This window comes from Macaca thibetana, chromosome 3, assembly GCF_024542745.1.
Source record: "Macaca thibetana thibetana isolate TM-01 chromosome 3, ASM2454274v1, whole genome shotgun sequence".
Classification (NCBI taxonomy): Eukaryota; Metazoa; Chordata; class Mammalia; order Primates; family Cercopithecidae; genus Macaca; species Macaca thibetana.
In genome coordinates, this window is record NC_065580.1 from 164,093,588 (window position 1) to 164,114,939 (window position 21,352).

General features: G+C 42.9%; 1 non-coding gene across 1 annotated transcript; it reads left to right on the plus strand.

The window, feature by feature from the left end:
- The first annotated feature begins 5,558 nt into the window (after positions 1-5,558).
- On the plus strand, positions 5,559-5,693 carry LOC126951818 (small nucleolar RNA SNORA70). The gene has a single exon (XR_007724666.1). It is a non-coding gene; the product is annotated as a small nucleolar RNA SNORA70 (small nucleolar RNA).
- Positions 5,694-21,352: the final 15,659 nt, after the last annotated feature.

Below are 21,352 nucleotides of genomic sequence, written 5' to 3' on the forward strand. Positions count from 1 at the left end.
TAATTTATGTGTTACACAATGCCTAGTCCAGCAATCAAATATATGTAAATATTTTCCTTATGAAAAAAAAAAAGAATAAATAGTGGCCAGGCGCGCTGGCTCATGCCTGTAATCCCAGCACTGTGGGAGGCTGAGGCAGACAATCCCTTGAGCCAAGGGGTTCGAGACCATTCCGGGCAACATGGTGAAACCCTGTCTCTACAAAAAATAGAAAGAGTACCCGGGCATGGTGCTAAGTACCTGTACTCCAAGCTACTTGGGAGGCTGAGGTGGGAGGATCACCAGAGCCTGGGGAGTTTGAGGCTGCAGTGAGCCATGATTGTGCCACTGCACTCCAGCCTGGGGAACCCTGTCTCAAAAAAAAATAAAAAAGGAATCTATATTCTTATGAGGTTTCTGAGCAATTGCAACTGGCTGAAGCAGAAAAATCCTAGTGTTTTATGATGCATCTCAAAGTCCAGTGGAAAACAGAGGGTGATAGTTGTGGCTGAATGAGCTATCCCATCGGTAAACCTCAGGCTGGTGTTGCATCCCCCAGTGAGGCTTAATTCATCTAACATCAGGTCTGGATGCCAGTCTACCTCATCTTACAGATGAGGAAGCTGAGGTTCAAATTAACATGGGGTTAAAACTCAGGCCTCCTGGCCAGGCACAGTGGCTCACGCTTGTAATCCCAGCACTTTGGGAGGCTGAGGTGGGCGGATCACGAGGTCAGGAGATCGAGACCATCCTGGCTAACACGGTGAAACCCCGTCTCTACTAAAAGTACAAAAAAAAAATTAGCCGGGCGTGGTGGCGGGCGCCTGTAGTCCCAGTTACTCGGGAGGCTGAGGCAGAAGAATGGCGTGAACCCAGGAGGCGGAGCTTGCAGTGAGCTGATATCGTGCCACTGCACTCCAGCCTGGGCAACAGTGCATGACTCCATCTCAAAAACAAAAACAAAAACAACAACAACAAAAAAACTCAGGCCTCCTGATCACCAGTGTAGTAACGTTCTTCCCTTTCAGCACATTCATTCTAAAGGAAAGGCTGTAATGCTGTAACCTGGTTTATCTTTTGACACATAACTCTTACTTTATCTGTATAAAATGGGGCATTTGTGTGGGTTCAGTGCGTTTTCTGAACTGACATTGGTTCAGTACTTTTTGCCTTTTAGGCATGTTTATGAATCTGTGAGATCTATTTTTAGAAGTTAATTACTAAGTCTACCTTTTTTCCAGTTAAATGTCTAGGTCATGGTTATTGTTGTTTTGTTACTTATGAAGTAAAATAAGCAGAAAAAAACCCCGAAAACAAAATAACCTATTGTTACCTTAAATCTTTTAAAATATAACATCAAAAATACATTTTTCACATTAAAAAATCTATTGATTTGAGAAAACTGTACTCAAACCATGGCCCCAGGGTGAAATGAATGGTGAGCAGGAGTGCCAATTAAAACAGATGGGAGGAGAAATGTATTTGCATTACCTTACACAGGTTTTCTAGGATTCCCTAAGTTCTCCAGAAGCCTCTAGAAGGTGTTTGTTTTCTCTTTTGCTATTCCCTTTCTGGGAAGGCTGCCAGAGTCCCTTCATCCCGAGCACCCATTCAACATAAAGCACCAGAGAGGCTAAGACGGCTGCCACTACCAGGCAAGGCTCAGGTTAGGATATCAGCCGTTCATGGCTTGGCTACATATTGCTTTGATTCAGTATTAGTGGTACCCTGGTGTGGTAAAGATTATCTTTTAAAGAAAGGGATCCAGAAAGAGAAGTCTAAAGCCCCCAAGATGGATTGCATCGTTTTACCCAGTACAAGCCCGTGGCAGATCTACACAAGAGCTACCATTCTCTAACTAAAAATGGGGTCGGAGCACTAAGTCTTATGTGAAAAGGAACGTAATGCTGAGGTTGGGAAGAACAAAAACAAAAAACAAAGAGGCTGTACAGCCAGGGGACATGGTTTTGACCTCAGTTATCTAGTTTATTCACTTAGGTATTCAATTATTTAATTCTTCATCTAGAAGCTGGAGGTGATAATAATATCTCCCTCGTGAGGTTAAAAGTAAAGATTAAATAAGCAGACACATATACAGTACTTACAACACAGTCATGTGGTTCATAAGTGTTAGCTGCTGTCAATGGATATTCACAAGATCCTCTAGTGAATGTTCACTAGTGTTCGAAGTGTGGGCCTTGGACCAGAAGAATGGACGTCAACTTGTCAGCAATGCAGAATCTCAGGCCCCACAACTGCTGAATCAGAATCTGCACTTTCATAAAGCACTCCGATGATTCACGCGCCCATGAAAGTTGGAGGAATGCTGGCTTAGAACACACACTCCAGACTTGTCCCTTGAGGCTTTGACTGGGTGGCACTGAAATGAATGCTGGAGTCTTCAGCTTGGATCTCCCATATGCTAGCACACTACCCAGTAGTGTGGGCTGCCAGGCTGGTTATTTAATGAGTTTTATGATACATTAAATCTTCCAGACCTCACGGCAATTTGACCATTAAAGAAACAACTTTTTTAAGGTAGCCCAAAACAAGCCAACTCAAGCGAATAATGGGATTAGCACGGTGATATTGAAATCAGAGTCAGACCACGTGAGTCACTCTCCATCAATCACGGCTGCTGTCCTCACAGCTGATTGTGGCACATTGTCTCATCAAATTAAACACCAAAGGGATGTTGTAAAGGCAGCATATGGTCCTCTTTCAAAAGTAGTTAGCCTGGCATTGCACAAGTGGCCTCATGGTGGCTCCCCTGAAACCTTCTAAATCAACATATTGAGGGTATTTGCTTTTGCAAAACAGTGACTCATAAAAGTGGTTGCTTTTAATTGCAGGCTTGATAACGTTGTCGTTGGAGGCAAGGGCAGGATGTGAGACGGGAAGGAGAGTAGATGGACTCATGATGAAAGGACAGAAATCAACTGCCATCTTTTCCTGTTCTCCCATTGCAGTGGCAGTGATCACAGAGGAGAGACGCCTATGTTCACCTCTCCCACCTGGATGGATGCTGAGCTCTTAGAAACTGACTTTCCAAAGGATACAGAGGCTCATGCCTATAGTCCCAGAACTTTGGGAGGCCGAGGTGGAAGGATGACTAGATACCAGGAGTTTGAAGCTGCAGTGAGCTTGAGACCAGCCTGCAGTGAGCTTGAGACCAGACCCTGTCTCTATAAAAAATGTTTAATAAAAACTTAGCTGGGTATAGTGGCATGTATCTGCAGTCCTAGCTACTTGGAAGGCTGCCATGAGAGGAAGGCTGTGTCCAGGAGTTCAAGACTACAGTGAGTGAGCTATGATTGCTCCACTGCACTTCAGCCTGGGTGACAAAGCAAGACCCTGACTCAAAAAAAGCTAGAGCAGGAGGAGGAATAAAAGAAAAAAAAAAAAAAGGAATAGACTTTTCTCCCTCTCTATTAGGCAAAAGCAGACTGGGGATGGTTTTAGAATCAAGGCAAGAATCAAGGCAAGACATGTGGCTAGAAGACCTGCTGGAGGGGGAGAGGATGTTCTCAGGAGAGACACAGGACAGAGCTTTGTAGAGGAGTCAATGAAGGGCAACTGTGTCAGCCTCTGGTGGCTCCAGTAGAACCCTCGTAGTTTGTGATGCACCAGTTAGATGATACTGGAAGGTGAGGCCAGCCCAAGTCTGACTTTCAAGAGAAAGTCATTAGGCAATACTAGGAGCAATGTTTGGTTGCTATTTTGCATGTATGTGGCTGACCTTTGCTCCATGAACGTGATGGATTAGCCAACGTGCGATTAGTGAATAGCAAACCTCGCAGCGCCCCTGTGAGCTCAGCATGAAAGGAATGTCATAGCTGGCAGGTCACCTGAGCCAAATTCCTCTCTTCCAACTGCAACTCTTATCCCCTCAAAGTGCCCCCAAACCAAGAAGGCTTGACCAGCCTTCATGCAGGTGTGGAGATGCCATGGGTCACCTCCCACCTTCTGGTTACTATGTGACCCTTTGTCACTTCTGACCACACAGTTGCCACCATTCCTAGGGGGCAGCCCTAAGTCCACAGCCCCCTTCTATGTCTGCTCAGAGGTAAACACAACTAAGAGAACTAAGGGAACATTTGAATCCCAGCCTGAAAAAAGATGCTATTATTGGTTGGATGCAGTAGCTCTTGCCTGTAATCCCAGCATTTTGGGAAGCCAAGGCGGAAGGATCACTTAAGCTCAGGAGTTCAAGATCACCCTGAGCAATGTGGTGAAACCCAGTCTTGCTAAAATAAAAAAAAATTAGCCACACGTGGTGGCACGTGCCTGTAATCTCAGCTACCTGGGAGGCTGAGGCACCAGAATTGCTTGAACCCAGGAGGCAGAGGTTGCAGTGAGCTGAGACAGCACCACTGCACTTCAGCCTGGGCGACAGAGCAAGACTGTCTCAAAAATAAAAACAAAAATAAAAAATAAATAAAAGATATTATGATTATTATTCAACAGCAAGACATGACCTTCATTTTTCAAAATCTACTAAAGGGGATAAAAATAAAAGTCAAAGTCTTGTCAGCTGACTACTGACCTTCCCCTTCTGTCCAAGAGTAGCCACTGGTGCTGGCATGTCCTCTACCCGGGAAAGGATCTTAGATAGTGCCTGGTCAGTTTTCCAGTGGATACAGGAATCTCCTCTACACTGAGAATAAACCCAGACGCCTTGGTAAAATCATCCTACTAATAATACCTCACAAATAACACAGCCTTTTACCTTGAGAGTTGGGAAATCCTGGTTTTTACCCTAATTTATTAAACTCTGGCAGGATGATACAGTATCGTAGGGGTGCTATTTTACCCTTCATAAAATAGACATGGGTTCTACCATGTCTAGGTTTCTGCATAGGCCTCAGAAAACTTCCAGTGATGGCACACGGTGGAAAGCAGGCACATCACATGGCTGGAGTAGGAACAAGAGAGAGAGGGGGAAGGCGCTACACACTTTTAAACAACCGGGTCTCATCAGAACTCACTCACTATCCTGAGGATAACATCGAGGGGGTGGTGCTAAACCACTTACGAGAATTCATGAGCACTCATGAGCCAATCACCTCCCACCAGGCCACACCTCCAACACTGGGAACCTCCTTCCTAGCAGTGGGCAAAAAGCAATAAATCACTAGGTAGCCAGGACAGTTCAATCCATGAGTAGCAATAGAAGTGACCTCAAAATTCCAAGTTACTTTTCTTAACCAAACGAAACCTTTAAAACTTCAAATAGAGGAAGTTGTGTCAACAATTGCTAAGGTCATTATTTGTTGAAGAGATTATTAGTAAAAGGAAGATTTTATAAGAAATGGAACTCACCTACTGGTCTGATTAAGAAAATTCAGCATGGAAAGACTTCAACCAGAAAAGTGAGAGAAATATTTCATTCCTGCTTGAATAACAGGGACATTTTAAAGGAAAACATGTGTGCCACAGAGTGGAGACTGAGCTCATCTGAGACAAGACTTAGATCATGTCCTTAGCTGTGGCAGGATGAGGTGACTCCTGGTATAGGATTCACGGGGGTTGGCGACTGTATTAGTCTGTTCTCACATTGCTGCGAAGAAATACTCGATCTGCAGCCAATTAAGCTGAGTGAGTTCTTTTCCTCATGGGGGCCAGGTGTGCAATGACTGCAAACAGCTGCTTCTTTGGTAGTGTATGCAGCCTGTTTCTTGTATGGGTTGCTCTAAGGGACCTTGGAGACAGGCCCTTCAGATGGATGTTCATGTCTCTGACCTTGCACTACCCCAATGTAGGCTCCAAACAGGCATGCGAGGTACCTTTGGAAAGCCCCAGGGCACTGTGGCCAGGGTTCACATTGTACCATGGTTATCATGTCCATCTACACCAAGCTGCAGAACCAGGAGCATGTGACTGAGGCCCTGCGCAGGGCCAAATTCAAGTTCCCTGGCTGCCCCGAAGATCCGCATCTCAAAGAAATGAGGCTTCACCAAGTTCAATGCGGATGAATTTGAAGACATGGTGGCTGAGAAGTGGCTCATCCCAGATGGCTGTGGGGTCAAGTACATCCCAGTTGTGGCCCTCTGGACAAGTGATAGGCCCTGCACTCATGAGGGCTTCCACTGTGCTGCCCCCTCTTAATATTCACCAATAAATCCTACTTACTGTCCAAAAAAAGAAAAAGAAATACCCAAGAATGGATAATTTACAAAGAAGAGTTTTGAGGCCAGGCACGGTGGCTCACGCCTGTAATCCCAGCACTATGGGAGACGGAGGCAGGTGGATCAAGAGGTCAAGAGTTCAAGACCAGCCTGACCAACATGGTGAAACCCCATCTCTACTAAAAATACAAAAATTAGCCTGGCGTGGGGGCAGACACCTATAATCTCAGCTGCTCAGGAGGCTGAGGCAGGAGAATTTCTTGAACCTGGGAGGCAGAGTTTGCAGTGAGCTGAGATCGCACCACTGCACTCCAGCCTGAGTGACAGAGTGAGACTCTGTCTCAAACAAAAGAGTTTTGATTGGCTCACAGTTCTGCACACTGTACAGGAAACATGATGCTGGCATCTGCTCAACTTCTACAGAGGCCTCAGAAAACTTCCAATGATGGTGGGCAGTGGAAAGCAGGCACATCACATGGCTGGACTAGGAACAAGAGAGAGCGGGGGAAGGTGCTCCACACTTTTAAACAACCAGATCTCACCAGAACTCACCCACTATACTGAGGACAGCATCATGGGGATGGTGCTAAACTATTTATGAGAATTCATGAGCACCCATGATTCAGACCACACCTCCAACACTGGGGATTACTATTTGACATGAGATTTGGTGAGGACGCAGGTCCAAACCATATGACTGACCGTGTATGATCTTAACCACTCAGCTAAAATAATGGCTACACGTAACCAACTTAAATGACCTTAATAAACTTGTAACCCTGGCATTTGGGCCACCTTGGGATCTGTGGTAGCTGAAGCATAACAACCAACCTGCTGGGGAAAGATGCGACTGAAAACAACCAACCTGCTGGGGGAAGATGCAACTCGAAACACCTGCGGTGAGTTATTTATTTTTTGGTATCAATTTAAAGCCCAAACACTGATGCAATTTGGTCCTCTTTAGAGCCGGGCTTCATCAGGCACTCTCCCCGTTAATTAGCTGAGCTGTAGGATGTTGCTAATAGCTACACATCTTGTAAACATGTTGAGCTGGCCCTGCCCCTGAAGAGCCCGCACTGTTAAGTGATATCTCAGCTGGGGCTGGCAGAGCCCGTCTTCCCACCAGGGAGCGGTTGCAAGGTGTGCAGCCTCCAATCAGCATCAAAACATGGTGCTCGGAGAGGTTCTCCTTTGGTCGTTGTTCCCCTAGAGGTGACTGCCTTTTGGTAGTAATGATAATAATAATGAGAAGGAGAATAAAAATGAAGAGGCAGAGGAGGAGTGGGAGAAGGAACTTGCCTTTACATTCACTAGAGAGACTAGAGGCGGTGAGATAGTGAACATTCTGCTTTCTTCCCAAGGTAAACGGAGACATCAAGCCTTGCAGAGAAGAAAATCTCTGTGAGTGTTCCTTAGTCGGCTGACATGGCTGATCAGCTGCTCTCTGGCTAGCTACCAAAACTAAAACCATAGCAATGAATGATTAAAAACAGTTTCCCAAAACAGCACCCAGATAGGAAATTGCAAAGGCAGAAGAAAGAATGAAGGAAGAGGTGGAAAGGCCACATGGCTGCAGCTCTGTTTGCTAACTTGATGTTTGAATTCTTTTGCAGGATTATGTCCAATCTTAGGTATTCAGAGGTATATCAGGGAAGGTGACAGAATAAACCAAATGCAGAAGAATCCTGGAGTTAGGGTGAGCAACCATCCTAGTTTTCTCTGACTTTCCCAGTTTTAGTACTGAGAGTCCCTGTCCAGGGAAACCACTGAGTCCCAGGCAAATCAAATGGTTGGCCACCCTGCCTAGAGTCATAGAAGTACATGGTTAAAAGAGACCCTGGACCCTCATCCAAATCCCTCATTTTTGGCCCAGAGAGGTCAAAGAGGCAGCACAGCACAGAGTTCAATGTCTTCTTAATAAATGATGAATAAATCTATTGTCTTGTCATGTGAGTAAAATCACCAGAGATTATTAAATGTAAATTTGGTATGAGATAAGGACAGGCACCAGAGGGAGGTGATGTAGGATCTAAAATCCTGGCTCTGCCACTAAATGGGGACCTTGGGTAGGGGAGCCCCACCTGCCAGGTACCATACACCAATTATTTCATTAATCTAAATGATACCCCTTTAAAGGAGGATTAATATGCCTGTTTAGCAGATGGAAGAATGGGCTCAGAGAAATCAAGTAACTAGCCCAATATCATAGTAAGAGCTAAGATTCTAAGGTCAGTTACTCTGACACCAAAGCATATGCTGTTGCCAAAATAGCCCCTACACGGGTACAAAGCTGATGGCAAATCAGCTGCTTGTTGCTCCCATGAAGGACTCTTCAGAAGGGAGCAGCAATTGGAAGAGATAATTTTTTTTCCATTTGTGCAATGCAATTAAGGACATAATAAAATCATCACAGAATGCCCAAATGATTGATAATGGAGAGACTAGTGCCAAGTCTTACTTCCAAGAAAGATTTAGATTTGCTAGTATGTATATTTAACCTGAGCTCTCTTTTCTTTTTTAATAACAAACTCAGCATCTGATTGATTTTAATTTTAAGGTCACCAGTTTCTCACCTCCACCAAATCAGAATATAAACTGTATGAGGACAAGAATTTTGTTCACTGCCATAACCCCAGGGCTTGCCATGTAGTAGGTTTGCAATCCATATTTGTTGGATGGAATAATGAACGAACAAACGAAAGAAATTCAAAATTCAACATAGGAATGTTAAGTAATCTTATGTATATGTACATGTGATAATTTATTTAAAAGTTGATTGAGCACTCAATACAGGAGGTAGAAATAAGGGAAGTAAAGATTTATCTGCCATAAAAATTTTAATCAAAAAAATTGTTGGATGGATAAACTATAGGGATCAAATTGATCTATACATTTAATTTGTATAAATTAGAGCTTTTTTAGACTAAAGGAGGTTAGTAGAAGGTTCCTGTGATGAAATAAAGAACCCTTTTAGCAAGATAATAATGATAATTAACTCATTTTTCTAAAACAGTTGAGGGTTTGCTTCCAGTGAAGGATTCTTTAATGGTAAACTTGAGTCTCACTTTCCTTTGTTTATGTGGTGACATACGTGTAGGAAGCAGAAAGCTGAACGCTTTTCTCTTTTGTTTTTTTTTTTTTTGAGACAGGGTCTCACTCTGTCACGCCGGCTGGAATGCAGTGGCACAATCATGGCTCACTGCAGCCTTAACCTGCCAGGGCTCAGGTTATCCTCCCATCTCAGCCCCCCAGGTAGCTGGGACTACAGGTGCACCACCACACCCGGCTGATTTTTGTATTTTTTCATAGAGGTAGGGTTTTGCCATGTTGCCCAGGCTGGTATCGAACTCAGCATATATGTTATAAACAGAATTTCTCTGATAGTAAGGATGATATATGTGAGCATTCAGTACTAGGGGTTTGGGGTTTATGGGTGAATGAAGTTTTATATCACTTACCATGCTCTATGCTCCTTAAACTAGCTAGTGCTTGAAAATGGTATTACTGTACATATCTTCAAATATGTATATTTGACAGTGGCGAATAAAAAAGAATAAATCACTTAGCTTCAAAAATGATGTCAAATACAGCTTCAGCCTTTAAAACATATTTTAGAGGAAAAAATTAACTATTATATAGAGTTAATCGTAACAAAACAACTTCTTAGATTTGACAGCAGATCAAAAGTAAGTTTAAAAGTAATACACACTGTTTAATGTTTATGAATAAATTTAGTGGTCTGAGAAATAACTTTCTGATTGTACTGCCACTCTGCATTAGACATGATATTAAGGTAATGATGGAATATGTTCTTTCTTTATGGATACAAGGGGTCTATTACCATAAAGAATTAATTAAATCTGTTACTACATCAAGAAAAACAGTGCATAAAATACTAATGCTACAAGAAAATGTGTCTCAGCTGGGTTAACAGATGGGTGAAGTGTGAAGGCAGATAAACTTTGCTTCTTTTGGCTTCTCTTTATATCTCCCTACAACTACGTTCTTTATTTGAACAACTTCAAAGACTCTAATTTCACACACATGGCATGCATACAACAGACACATTTTTAGTTCCTGCCAGCAGGTAATTAGAAGCAAAAAAAAGGTATGTCTTGATGAATAATTGCCTCACTGTCCAAGCCACCACTTCAGTTGATCCAACAGAAATTCATCCTGTTACAGACCACTTCTCAGAGGCAGGGGGGGTCTGGTTTGCAGAGGAAAAAAGAAATCATCTAGCCAATCAGACTTGAAATTGATCAATTTCATCCCATTATATTTATGTACAGAAAAAGCCTATTAATTTTTGTATAACTAACTTTATAACCAGGTACTTAGTCATATTATTTCTAACAGCTTTTTAATTGACTGATATGGATTTTAAAGATATATAATGATATAATCTGCAAATAATTTTCTCCCCATATTTATAGCTTTTTTTTCTCTTATCTAATTGCATTGGCTAGTACTCCTAGAACAGTTTAAAAAATAGTTTCCATGGTGATCAATATTATCTTTAATAATGAAAAAAATGGTTTTAGCATTTTGCCATTTAGCATCATGATGGTTTTTCAATTAATATATGCATATATGTTTACATGCTAATTTATTGTGTCCAGAATCTATTCCTAATTGAAACTTTTAAAATAAAGAAATGATTGTCAAATTTTGACAAAAAAAGCTATTTGGGTCACAAAAATACAATTATGGGTTTTTTCTTCCATTACCTATTAATATAGTAAATTATGATAATAAACTTCATAATAGCAAGCCATCCTTGCATTCCTATGATTTTTACATTTCAATAAACTTCTAAATTCTATGTGCTGGTATTTTTTTTAAGAATTGTACTTAAGGACATATAGTATAAATAAATAATCAGAGCCAGGCACGGTGGCTCATGCCTGTAATCCCAGTACTTTGGGAGGCTGAGGTGGGCAGATTGCCTGAGCTCAGGAGTTAGAGACCAGCCTGGGCAACACCATGAAACCCCAACTCTACTAAAATACAAAAAATTAGCTGGACGTAGTGGCATGCACCTGTAATCCCAGCTACTTGGGAAGCTGAGGCAGGAGAATTGCTTGAACCCAAGACACAGAGGTTGCAGTGAGCTGAGATTGCACCACTGCACTCCAGCCTGGGAGACAGTGAGAGTATGAAGGAAGGAAGGAAGGAAGGAAGGAAGGAAGGAAGGAAGGAAGGAAGGAAGGAAGGAAGGAAGGAAGGAAGGAAGGAAGAAAGGAAGAAAGGAAGAAAGAAAGGAAGGAAGAAGGAAGGAAGGAAGGAAGGAAGGAAGAAAGGAAGAAAGGAAGGAAGGAAGGAAGGAAGGAAGGAAGGGGAGAAGGAAAGAGAGAAGGAAGGGAAGGAAAGGAAGGAAAGGAAAGGGAATCAGAATTATCCCTCTCCATACCAGCATTTCTATATTCTTTGGCTCTGTAGGAAAGTTGGTGCTGCTAATACACCTCTAGGATTTATTTGCTGTAAACAAGTAATAATAATAATAGTAGCTCACACTTCTTATAGCATGTACTCTGTAACAGATGATGATCTGAGAGCTTGTTACATAATGCTTTCAATCCTCAGAGCAATCCTGTGAGGCAAGTACTATCATTATTATCGTCATCATTATCTCTGCTTTTCAGACAAGGAAACTGAGCTTGTTCACACAGGTAGTAAGTCACAAAGTCCAAGCAATCTGGCATGACAGTTTGTGTTGTGATTCCCTAAGTCACTCGTTTATTACACCTGCAGCATGTGTTTACTCCCTGCCTCCTATTTTGAAGACACTTCATAATATTTTCGTTTTAAAAAGCAAATGAATACTTTGATGAACATCTAGGTCTATGCAGTAGTTCTAAAATGTGTTTATCTATTTATTCCAGGCACTATTCCCATACAGCTCTCTCCCCAGTCTTTCAAAATTTCTGTCCTAACTGCTGTGATCCAGTATGTCAGGCTGAGGGAATATTAAGCTGAGCCCAAGATACTAGCCTAGTCTGATGACATTCTGGCAGAGTCTATGTGGATACTCCTGGAAAGGCAAGGCCTTAGTAACAAAGGAGAACCGAATATCCAGGTCAGTTGGATGACCAGGCTGTTGCAAACGACGCTACCCAACATGACATGTCTTGTCTGGAAAAGAGAGAAAACTAGCTAGACTAAGATGTGCAGCAAGACATTAGTGCTTGGCCAGTAGAAGGCACAAGAAAATAACCGAGTGCCAACTACAGGCAGACCGTGAGAGCAAGGCAGCATCTGGGAGGTGCTTTTCACACCATATGTCTTTTCCTTTGCCCCAGAGCCCCTGTGGCATTTTTGAGGCGTTAGCCCTTGATTTCTTCTATTACCTGGTTTTCATTAGCCTCCTGAAGCCCCTTTGTGTGGGTTGTAGTGTCCGCTGCAAGGGTGATAAATAGAAGGCACCCCGGTCAATATTTTTGGGGAAGAAGCCTTGTGAATGGGCCTGACGGGCCGAGGTTGGGGCCTGGGGAAGGTGGAAGGAATGTTTCCCCTGTAATCCGGCATTTAATCATGGCGCTGAGGACAATGGAGGCTCCTCCACCCTCCCAAGGCCTGATTTCATTTGGCAAGCCCAGCCCTCTTTTGTCAGCCTCACAAGGAGGTCCCACCCCTCCGTGTTCCACACCAGGTTTGCTTCCCAAGTGTCACTGAGATGAAACAGTCAGAACATGGGCTGGGGACTGCTGGGCTCAGCCTCCCTCTGCCACCAGCACCGGCCCTTCCTTCATAGGCCTTTGCGACTCTGTGAATCTATAATTCCAGGAACTTTTATATTTAGCGTTCTCAAAGCAAGTGCAACACGGTGGAATGCGTTTCTATATATATAACTTTTCCTAAGAAAATTATGATTACATTCAAGAGCCAAAGAGTGCCAGATGGTTCCCAGCAATATGAAATGATAAGCATAGCGGTACTAAAATGAGAGGAAACCTCTCAATGACTTTCATTTCTTCCCTTCTCTTCTGGTCCTTAAGTATTATGGCTATCTAATTTTATGTAATAATTACAGCAAAGATGTGATTTTTTTTGTACTTTTTTCTCAGCCAAGTGCTTTTTAATATTGCTATGTTGCTTTCAAAATAATTATGTTAATACTAGATACTTACACTCACGTTCCTATGTTAACATTTATCCTGTCGCTGCACACAAATATAAAGGGATGTCATACTGCAGGATCAGCCCCTGGAACCGGAAAACCTCAGCTTTGTTCTGCTTTTATTCCAACAGTGTGATCTGTGCACCTTAACCACTCTGAACACGTCTCTTCATCCATGAAGTAAGGGTCACAACCGCACCTACATCCCAGGGCCACGGTAAAATCAAAGGAAATGATACATGTGACAGCTGCTTCTGAACTGCAAAGCCAGACAAGTGGTAGTTATTAGTAGCTTGTTTCCCAGTTTTCAATGCTAAAAATAAAGATTATAGCAAACATATTCAAACCCAGAGCATTCAACTCCCTTCAGATGCTTTGTCTAGGATAGATTCCAAAACCCAGGACTATTTGATCAAAAAAATAAATAAATAAACATTGTTATGGTTCTTAGATCAGAATTGCTACCTGCTTTTCAAAGGGTTGAACCAACTTACATTGTAACTGGCTACATCTGGATGTAGCACTTTGCCAAGACCTCACCAGCATAGCAAAACTTCATTTTAAAACAGGTTGGCTAATTATATAAGTTGTCACCATTTGCGTTGTTTAACTACTGGTGAAGTCTGAACATTTTTCATGTTTCCTTATGAAAAACAAGTGGGCTTCAATATGTTTTAAGACCATTTTTAATGCTAATTTCCCACGGTAGGGAGAAAAAGACCATAGCATGTAGAGAAACCAACTTGAGCTTTAAAACAACACTTAAGTACAAAAATGTTTGCAGAACTCTATAGTCAATGAGCTCTCCAAAACCAAGAACCCAAGTTCCCACTTTTGTCCTGAAATATATCTGGCCACAATGGTTTATCCTGATCTGGGGCCCAATCCTGCCTCTGTGGTCCTTTTCTGTAGTGTGGATATTAGCTTGTGAAGGCAAGCGACAGAGTCGGGGACTGACATTTTACCGGTGAAAAACGGAGGCTTATGGGGCTAGACTTCAACTAATGGACTAGTCGACAAATATTTATTAGGTGTTATTAAGCACTTACTAAAGCATGGCTTCTACTCTCAAAGAAATAGTAAGACGAAAGGGTTAACAACAGGAAACCATCGTAGAACACAGAACATACTTGAGAACCTGGTGATGATGCCTCCTCGCACCTCAGCAGTCAGGAAATGGAGAAACCATGTCACCTGGAGTGAGCTGGAAAATCTTCAGAGAACAGGTAAAAATTGCTCTGCCAGCCGGGTGCTGTGGCTCACGCCTGTAATCCCAGCACTTTAGGAGGCCGAGGAGGGTGGATCACCTGAGGTTAGGAGTTCGAGACCAGCCTGGCCAACATGGGGAAGCCCCGTCTCTACTAAAAATATAAAAAGTTAGCCAGGTGTGGTGGCACATGCCTGTAATCCCAGCTACTCGAGAGGCTGAAGCACAAGAATCACTTGAACCCAGGAGACGGAGGTTGTGGTGAGCCAAAATTGCACCACTGCACTCCAGCCTGGGGAACAGAGCGAGACTCTGTCTCAAAAAAAAAAAAAAAGAAAAAAATTGTCTTGGGTGGGTGACAGCAGAACACAGACAAGAGGAGTCACCTAAAGTCAGGTCACCTAAAGTCTTTAGCACCTAGTCGCTGTGAAGAATTTAAAATTATGACAACTTTTTGGTAATGTGTAGAGAAAAATATTGGTACCAAAAATGTTGACAATGGTTGTATCTGGGGATGAAATTTGGGGAGATTATAATATCTTTCTCTCTATTTTATTTTATTTATTTATTTATTTATTTATAGAGATAGAGTCTCACTATGTCACCTAGGCTGGAATGCAGTGGCATGATCATAGCTCACTGCAGCCTCAAACTCCTGGGCTCAGGCGATCGTTCCATCTCAGCCTCCTGAGTAGCTAGGACTACGGGCCCATACCACCATGCCAGGCTAGCTTTTAAATTTTTTTTGTAGAGATCCGGCCTCACTGTGTTGCCCAGGCTGGTCTCAAACTCCTGGCCTTAAGCGATCCTCCAATTCAACCTCCCAAGGTGCTGGGATTACAGGCATGAGCCATTGTGCCTGGTCTATATTTTTTATAATAACCATAGATGACTCAAATGATAAAGGAACATGATAAAATAGGAAGTAATATTGTGGGCTAACTCAGAAAACTAACAGCCATGTACAACATTTTAATTAGAAAATGTATTTTGAGATCCACAAATTTTAAAGTACAACCCCGGTATACATAGGGGGTGGGCAGTGTCATTTTTTATGATCCACTGTGATTATACAGCAATCCGACCATGCCTCTTCAGGACCTACCAAGTACTTCTCTGTACCTACTGAGGTGCTACAATGATTTTTTGAACGTTTGTCTCCAAACGTATCTATCCATGAAAAGAGGCAATACCAAAAGAACTGTTCTGGGAAGTTGAGGAGTGGATAGATGTTTGTTTTTTAATTATTACATTGGTGCAAAAGTAATTGTGGTTTTGCAATTACTTTTAATGGTGCAATGACATAAAGTGAGCATCTTGTAAATTGAATTGACCTCCAGCTGGGTCATACTCAGACCTAAAGCAGCACTGTCTGTTATTCAGATGCTTTCCAAGACAAGTGGATAAAGGAAGAAGGAAAGAAAGCTTCATTTCAAATCCTGAATTAGGTCCAAAGATACTCCCTGGGAAAGGCATTCGCTTCGGTGTGTTTTCACTGAGGTGCTTGCGTGCTGGAAATACCCTCCCTCCTCTTTCACTCCCTTGCTTCCCCAGTTCTTAGTCACAGGCTCAGGGGACCCTCAGCACCTCTCCTTCCTCCAGCTAAGTAGAAGCCTGTACCGCGACGTAGGTGGCTCCTTGGGTCGGGAGCAGGTGCTGCGAGCCCGGGAGGCCTCCTAGTGGACACTGGCTACCTTGCGGGAGAGCCTGCGTGTCTGGTTGGTGCGCAGAGAAACATTGCCATCTAGTGGAAGAAAGAGCAACGCTCTCATTTCTTTTCTTGAGTTAATGGGGTGTAACTGTGGGTTGGATGTTGAGAGCCGTCTCACTGTTGGGCTGATCACATTTAACTTTCCTAGGAAAAGTTTTTATCATCTCCTTCCTACCTTAAAATTTGTACTTCAGTAAATTTAAAGAAATACAATTGGGCGCTTCATTCCCAGAGAAATTACCAGAAACCACCTAAGCTAGACAGGAAAAGAAATGAAGAGAAAATAGAGGTTATCTGTAGTTCATGATGAACTTGCTGTTTCCCTCATTATCACTTGTACTTTTCTTTGTACTTTTCTCTTGTTTATGTATCTAGGATGACTCATTTGTCCAACACTTCACCAAATCCAGCCCCATGGACTCAGTCAGATTCCACAGGTGAAGAACAGAAGCTCATATTAGCAAAGCTTCCTTGTGTGGTGTTCTGATTTGATGATCTTTTTTTTTTTGGAAACATACTATCAAGCAACCACTGTTGGCCATGTGAGGTGGCTCACGCCTGTAATCCCAACACTTTGGGAGGCCGAGATGGGAGAATCTCTTGACACCAGGAGTTTGAGACCAGCCTGGGCAACATAGCAAGACCCTCATCACTACAAAATATTTAAAAATTAGCTGAGTGTGGTGGCATGCAACTTGTAGTCCTAGCAGCCATGAGGCTGAGGTGGGAGGATCGCTTGAGCCCAGGAGTTGGAGGCTGCAGTGAGCTATGATTGCACCACTGCATTCCAGTCTGGGTGACCCAGCAAGACCCCATCTCCACAAAACAAACCTCAGAAAGCTTAGAATTAAAATGAAGGAGGCGATTGGGATAAAAAACAAATTCATGATGGAGTAAGATAATAAATACAAACCTAAATATACCATAATAATATTAATGGATCAAATTCCCACAGTAAAAACAGATTGGATTTAAAAATCAGTTATATTTGGCTGGGCACAGTGGCTCACACCTGTAATCCCAGCACTTTGGGAGGCCAAGGCAGGCAGATCACCTGAGGTCAGGAGTTCGAGACCAGTTGACCAACATAGAGAAACCCTGTCTCTACTAAAAATACAAAATTAGCCAGGCGTGGCGGCACATGCCTGTAATCCCAGCTACTTGGGAGCCTGAGGCAGGAGAATAGCTTGAACCTGGAAGGCCAGAGGTTGCGAAACTCCGTCTAAAAAAAAAAAAAAAGCTGGAACAAATAGCATATTATTGCAGCTGTAACATTTTATGTCTTTGCCACAACAACTGGTTTTCCGCAGTAATTTTGCTACTATGCTATGATTTTTATTAGAAAATGTATTACTGCCATCTTAATTTTCTTAGCCAGTTTAACACATTTATGGCTTTTCTGCTTTTGCAAAGTGGCATTTCAAATACTGAATAATAACTTTTTTTAATTCTATAAATCCTGGATGAAATTTAAACCATAAATTTCATTTCTGAATAATCAAATCAGAACATGACTGCAACTGTTTCATCCCCTAAAGGCAGTAAAATTCCATGAGTTTGTAAAAACGTTATTGTGGGCAAGTCACACAAGGGGTAGTTTAATGATCTGAAACGTCCAGGGTTTGCTATTTCTTCCCCAATAGTCCTTTTTTTTTTTTTTTTTTAAGATGGAGTCTCACTCTGTTGCCCAGGCTGAAGTGCAGTGGCATGATCTCAGCTCACTGCAACCTTTGCCTCCCGGGTTCAAGCTATTCTCCTGCCTAAGCCTCCCAAGTAGCTGGGATTACAGGCTCCCTCCACCACCCCCAGCTAATTTATGTATTTTTAGTAGAGATGGGGTTTTCACCATATTGACCAGGCTGGTCGTGAACTCCTGATCTCATGATCTGCCCTCCTCAGTCTCCCAAAGTGCTGGGAGGCGCAAAGTGCAGGCGTGAGCCACCACACCCGGCCTCTTCCCCAATATTCTTGAAGAGGTTTATAACAACACCGACTCTCATATCTGACGGCTACTTGTTGGGAAAAATCAAGGAATGAGGAAGAATTTGAATGAGGAATGCAGGGAGAAATCAAGGAATGAGGAAGAGTTTGAATGAGGAATGCAGGTGGCTTTTTCACCATCCTTTTGCCTAGTGACCCCCTTTTTCACCAAGACAAGGGGCTGGTTTTTGTTTCTGGTTTTATCACATCAGATTCTGGCTCATAACAAAAGCAGTCAGTCTCCTGTTGCTGCTTCACGGATAGCGCCTCCAACAGGCATTGATTTTTTGTTGTTGTTGTTAATGGTCTGAAACTTCTAGTAGTAATGGGATGGAAGGAGTGTCAGCATTCACTCCTGACTAATAGAACAGTCTGGAAAGACAAGTGTTGTTGGTAAACCGTAGGGACGTGAGAATCAAGCGTCACCAGTAGGTGGAGGACTTGATCAGAAATACACAGGCCTTGGGGCCTATGTGGAGTTGCCTGCTCAGCTATGGCTTGAAGCAGAATCCGAGGCGATGTTCATGGTCCAGACAGTTTGGCAAATATCAGGGTGTGGTTATGTAGATGAGGCACAAGGCTAACTGAAAGTGTCGGACATAAGTGAAAGATGGTACCAGGAGGTTGAAACTGTCCCTGAAACTGAGTCCTACAGGCACCCTCCCTTGGGTGCACCCCAGTTATTCCTGTGCACCCTCATAGTCTTCTGAGCCAGGGCTCTCTCCCTGGCTTGATGGCTGATGCTCCAGAACACACCATATATGAAACTCTCAGTGGATTCCAGGCACCCGTCCTTTAGTAGGCAGCTAGCAGATCCCCAGCTTAGCCGAAGGCACAGGTTTGATGGAGATTCAGAAACTAAGCCCAGCAAGTTCCCTCATCACTGGCTCTCCACCTGGATACATAAACAACCTATTACAACGGTTGTTTAAATACTAGAGCTAGTTCATTGCCCAGATCTCCTGTGTGTCCTCTCCCTTTTTCTTTTTTTTTGAGTCAGAGTCTCGTTCTGTTGCCCATGCTGGAGTGCAGTGGCGCGATCTTGGCTCACTGCAAGCTTCACCTCCCGGGTTCACGCCATTCTCCTGCCTCAACCTCCCGAGTAGCTGGGACTGCAGGTGCCCACCACCACACCCAGCTAATTTTTTTGTATTTTTAGTAGAGACGGGGTTTCACCGTGTTAGTCAGGATGGTCTCGATCTCCTGACGTCATGATCCACCTGCCTCGGCCTCCCAAAGTGCTGGGATTATAGGTGTGAGCCACGGCGCCCAGCCTCCCTCCCTCTTAGACGTATATTTTGCACATTGAGCTCTTTGCACAATCAGGGTTAACAAGCAAATAGCTGGTAGAGGAAGGGTAAATTGGCTCTCTCTGCTTCAGCTGGGACATCCATCTTCTTCTGCCCTTGGACATGAGCTCTCCAACTTCACAGGCCTTTAGGCTCAGACCTAGACTCACATCATTGGTTCCTCTGGGTCTCAGGCTTTTGGGCTCAGACTGATACTGTACTTGGCTTTCCTGGACCTTCGACTTGCAAATGGCAGATGAAGGGATTTCTCAGCCTCCACAATTATGTGAGCTAATCCCTCATCATAAATCCCTTTCTGTACATTTCTATATAGCCTATCAGTTCTGTTTCTCTAATACATTTTATTTCTGACTTCTTCAATTACTTCTTCTTTAACAGCTTTAATGAGACATAATTCAAATACTACACAATTCACCCATGTAAAGTGCAAACTTCGTTGGTTTTAGTATATTCACAGAATTGTGTAACCATCAACACAATCAATTTTAGAAGCTTTTCATAACCCCAAAAATAAGCCCCATACGCATTAGCAGTTATTCCCCATTTCATCTCACCTCCAGCCCTAGGCAATCGCCAATCTACTTTCTGTCTCTATGGATTTTTCTCTTCTGGACATTTCATATAAATGAAATCATACCATATGTGGTGCTTTCACACTGGCTTTTTGCACTTAATGTTTCAAGGTTTATCCATATGGCAGTATGTATCAGTACAGCATTCTCTTTCAGTGCTGAATAATATTCCATTGTATACCACATTTTATTTATCCATTCATCGGTTGATGGGCATAGGTTGTTGCCACTGTTGGGGTATGATGATGTTGCTATGAACGTTCATGTACAAGTTTTTGTGTGAGCATGTGTTTCACTTCTCTTGGGTACATACCTTCCAGTGGAATTGCCTGGTCATATGGTAACTCTATCTCTAACCTTTCAAGGAACTGTCAGACTGTTTTCCAAAGTGGCTGCACCATCTATTACAGGCTGGGCATCCCTAATCTTAAAATTTCACATCCAAAATATTCCAAAATCTGAAACTTTTTAAGCACCAACATGATGCCACAAGTGGAAGATTTCTCACCTGACCTCGTGTGATGGGTCACAGTCAAAATGCAGGTGCACAATGATGAAGATAACGTGGTTAACGCTGCAGAAAATTTGCCTCTAGACGACATAATGAAAACGTATGATGGGCTCATTGAAGGACCAGAGCACCACGCATTCATAACAGAACAAGAAATCATATCCGGTTTATAAAGTCAAACAGAGACTTCTAAGACAAGAACAATTTACGCTTGACATTTATGCTTTAATGAGGCAGATGATTCTGGAGGAAACATCTTTAAAAGCCATCCAGCAGAATGCCTCATGAGCCCCAGAGGACCCACTTCCTGGTCTCTCAATTGCTTCTGAAGTTTCTTCTCATCTAAAAAAATAAAATACAGTGCACAGTAACCTCTTCATCAAAACACAGCATCGTACGTGGAGACTGGAAACCTGCTGTTGTTTGTTGCTACTGCTGTTTAGCAGCTGATCCAGCTATTCCAGGAATGCTACTGAGAAGCTTGGTTGCCCTGAACACACTATGTTTTCACTGTATTTATGGCATTCCATATTTTCTTTTCTTTTTTTTTTTATTATACTTTAAGTTCTAGGGTACGTGTGCACAGCATGCAGGTTTGATACATAGGTATACATGGGCCTTGTTGGTTTGCTGCACCCATCAAGTCATCATTTACATCAGGTATTTCTCCTAATGCTCTCCCTCCCCCTTCCCCCTCCCCACAATAGGTCCTGGTGTGTGATGTTCCCCTTCCTGTGTCCAAGTGATCTCATTGTTCAGTTCCCACCTATGAGTAAGAACATGCAGTGTTTGGTTTTCTGTCCTCGTGATAGTTTGCTGAGAATGATGGTTTCC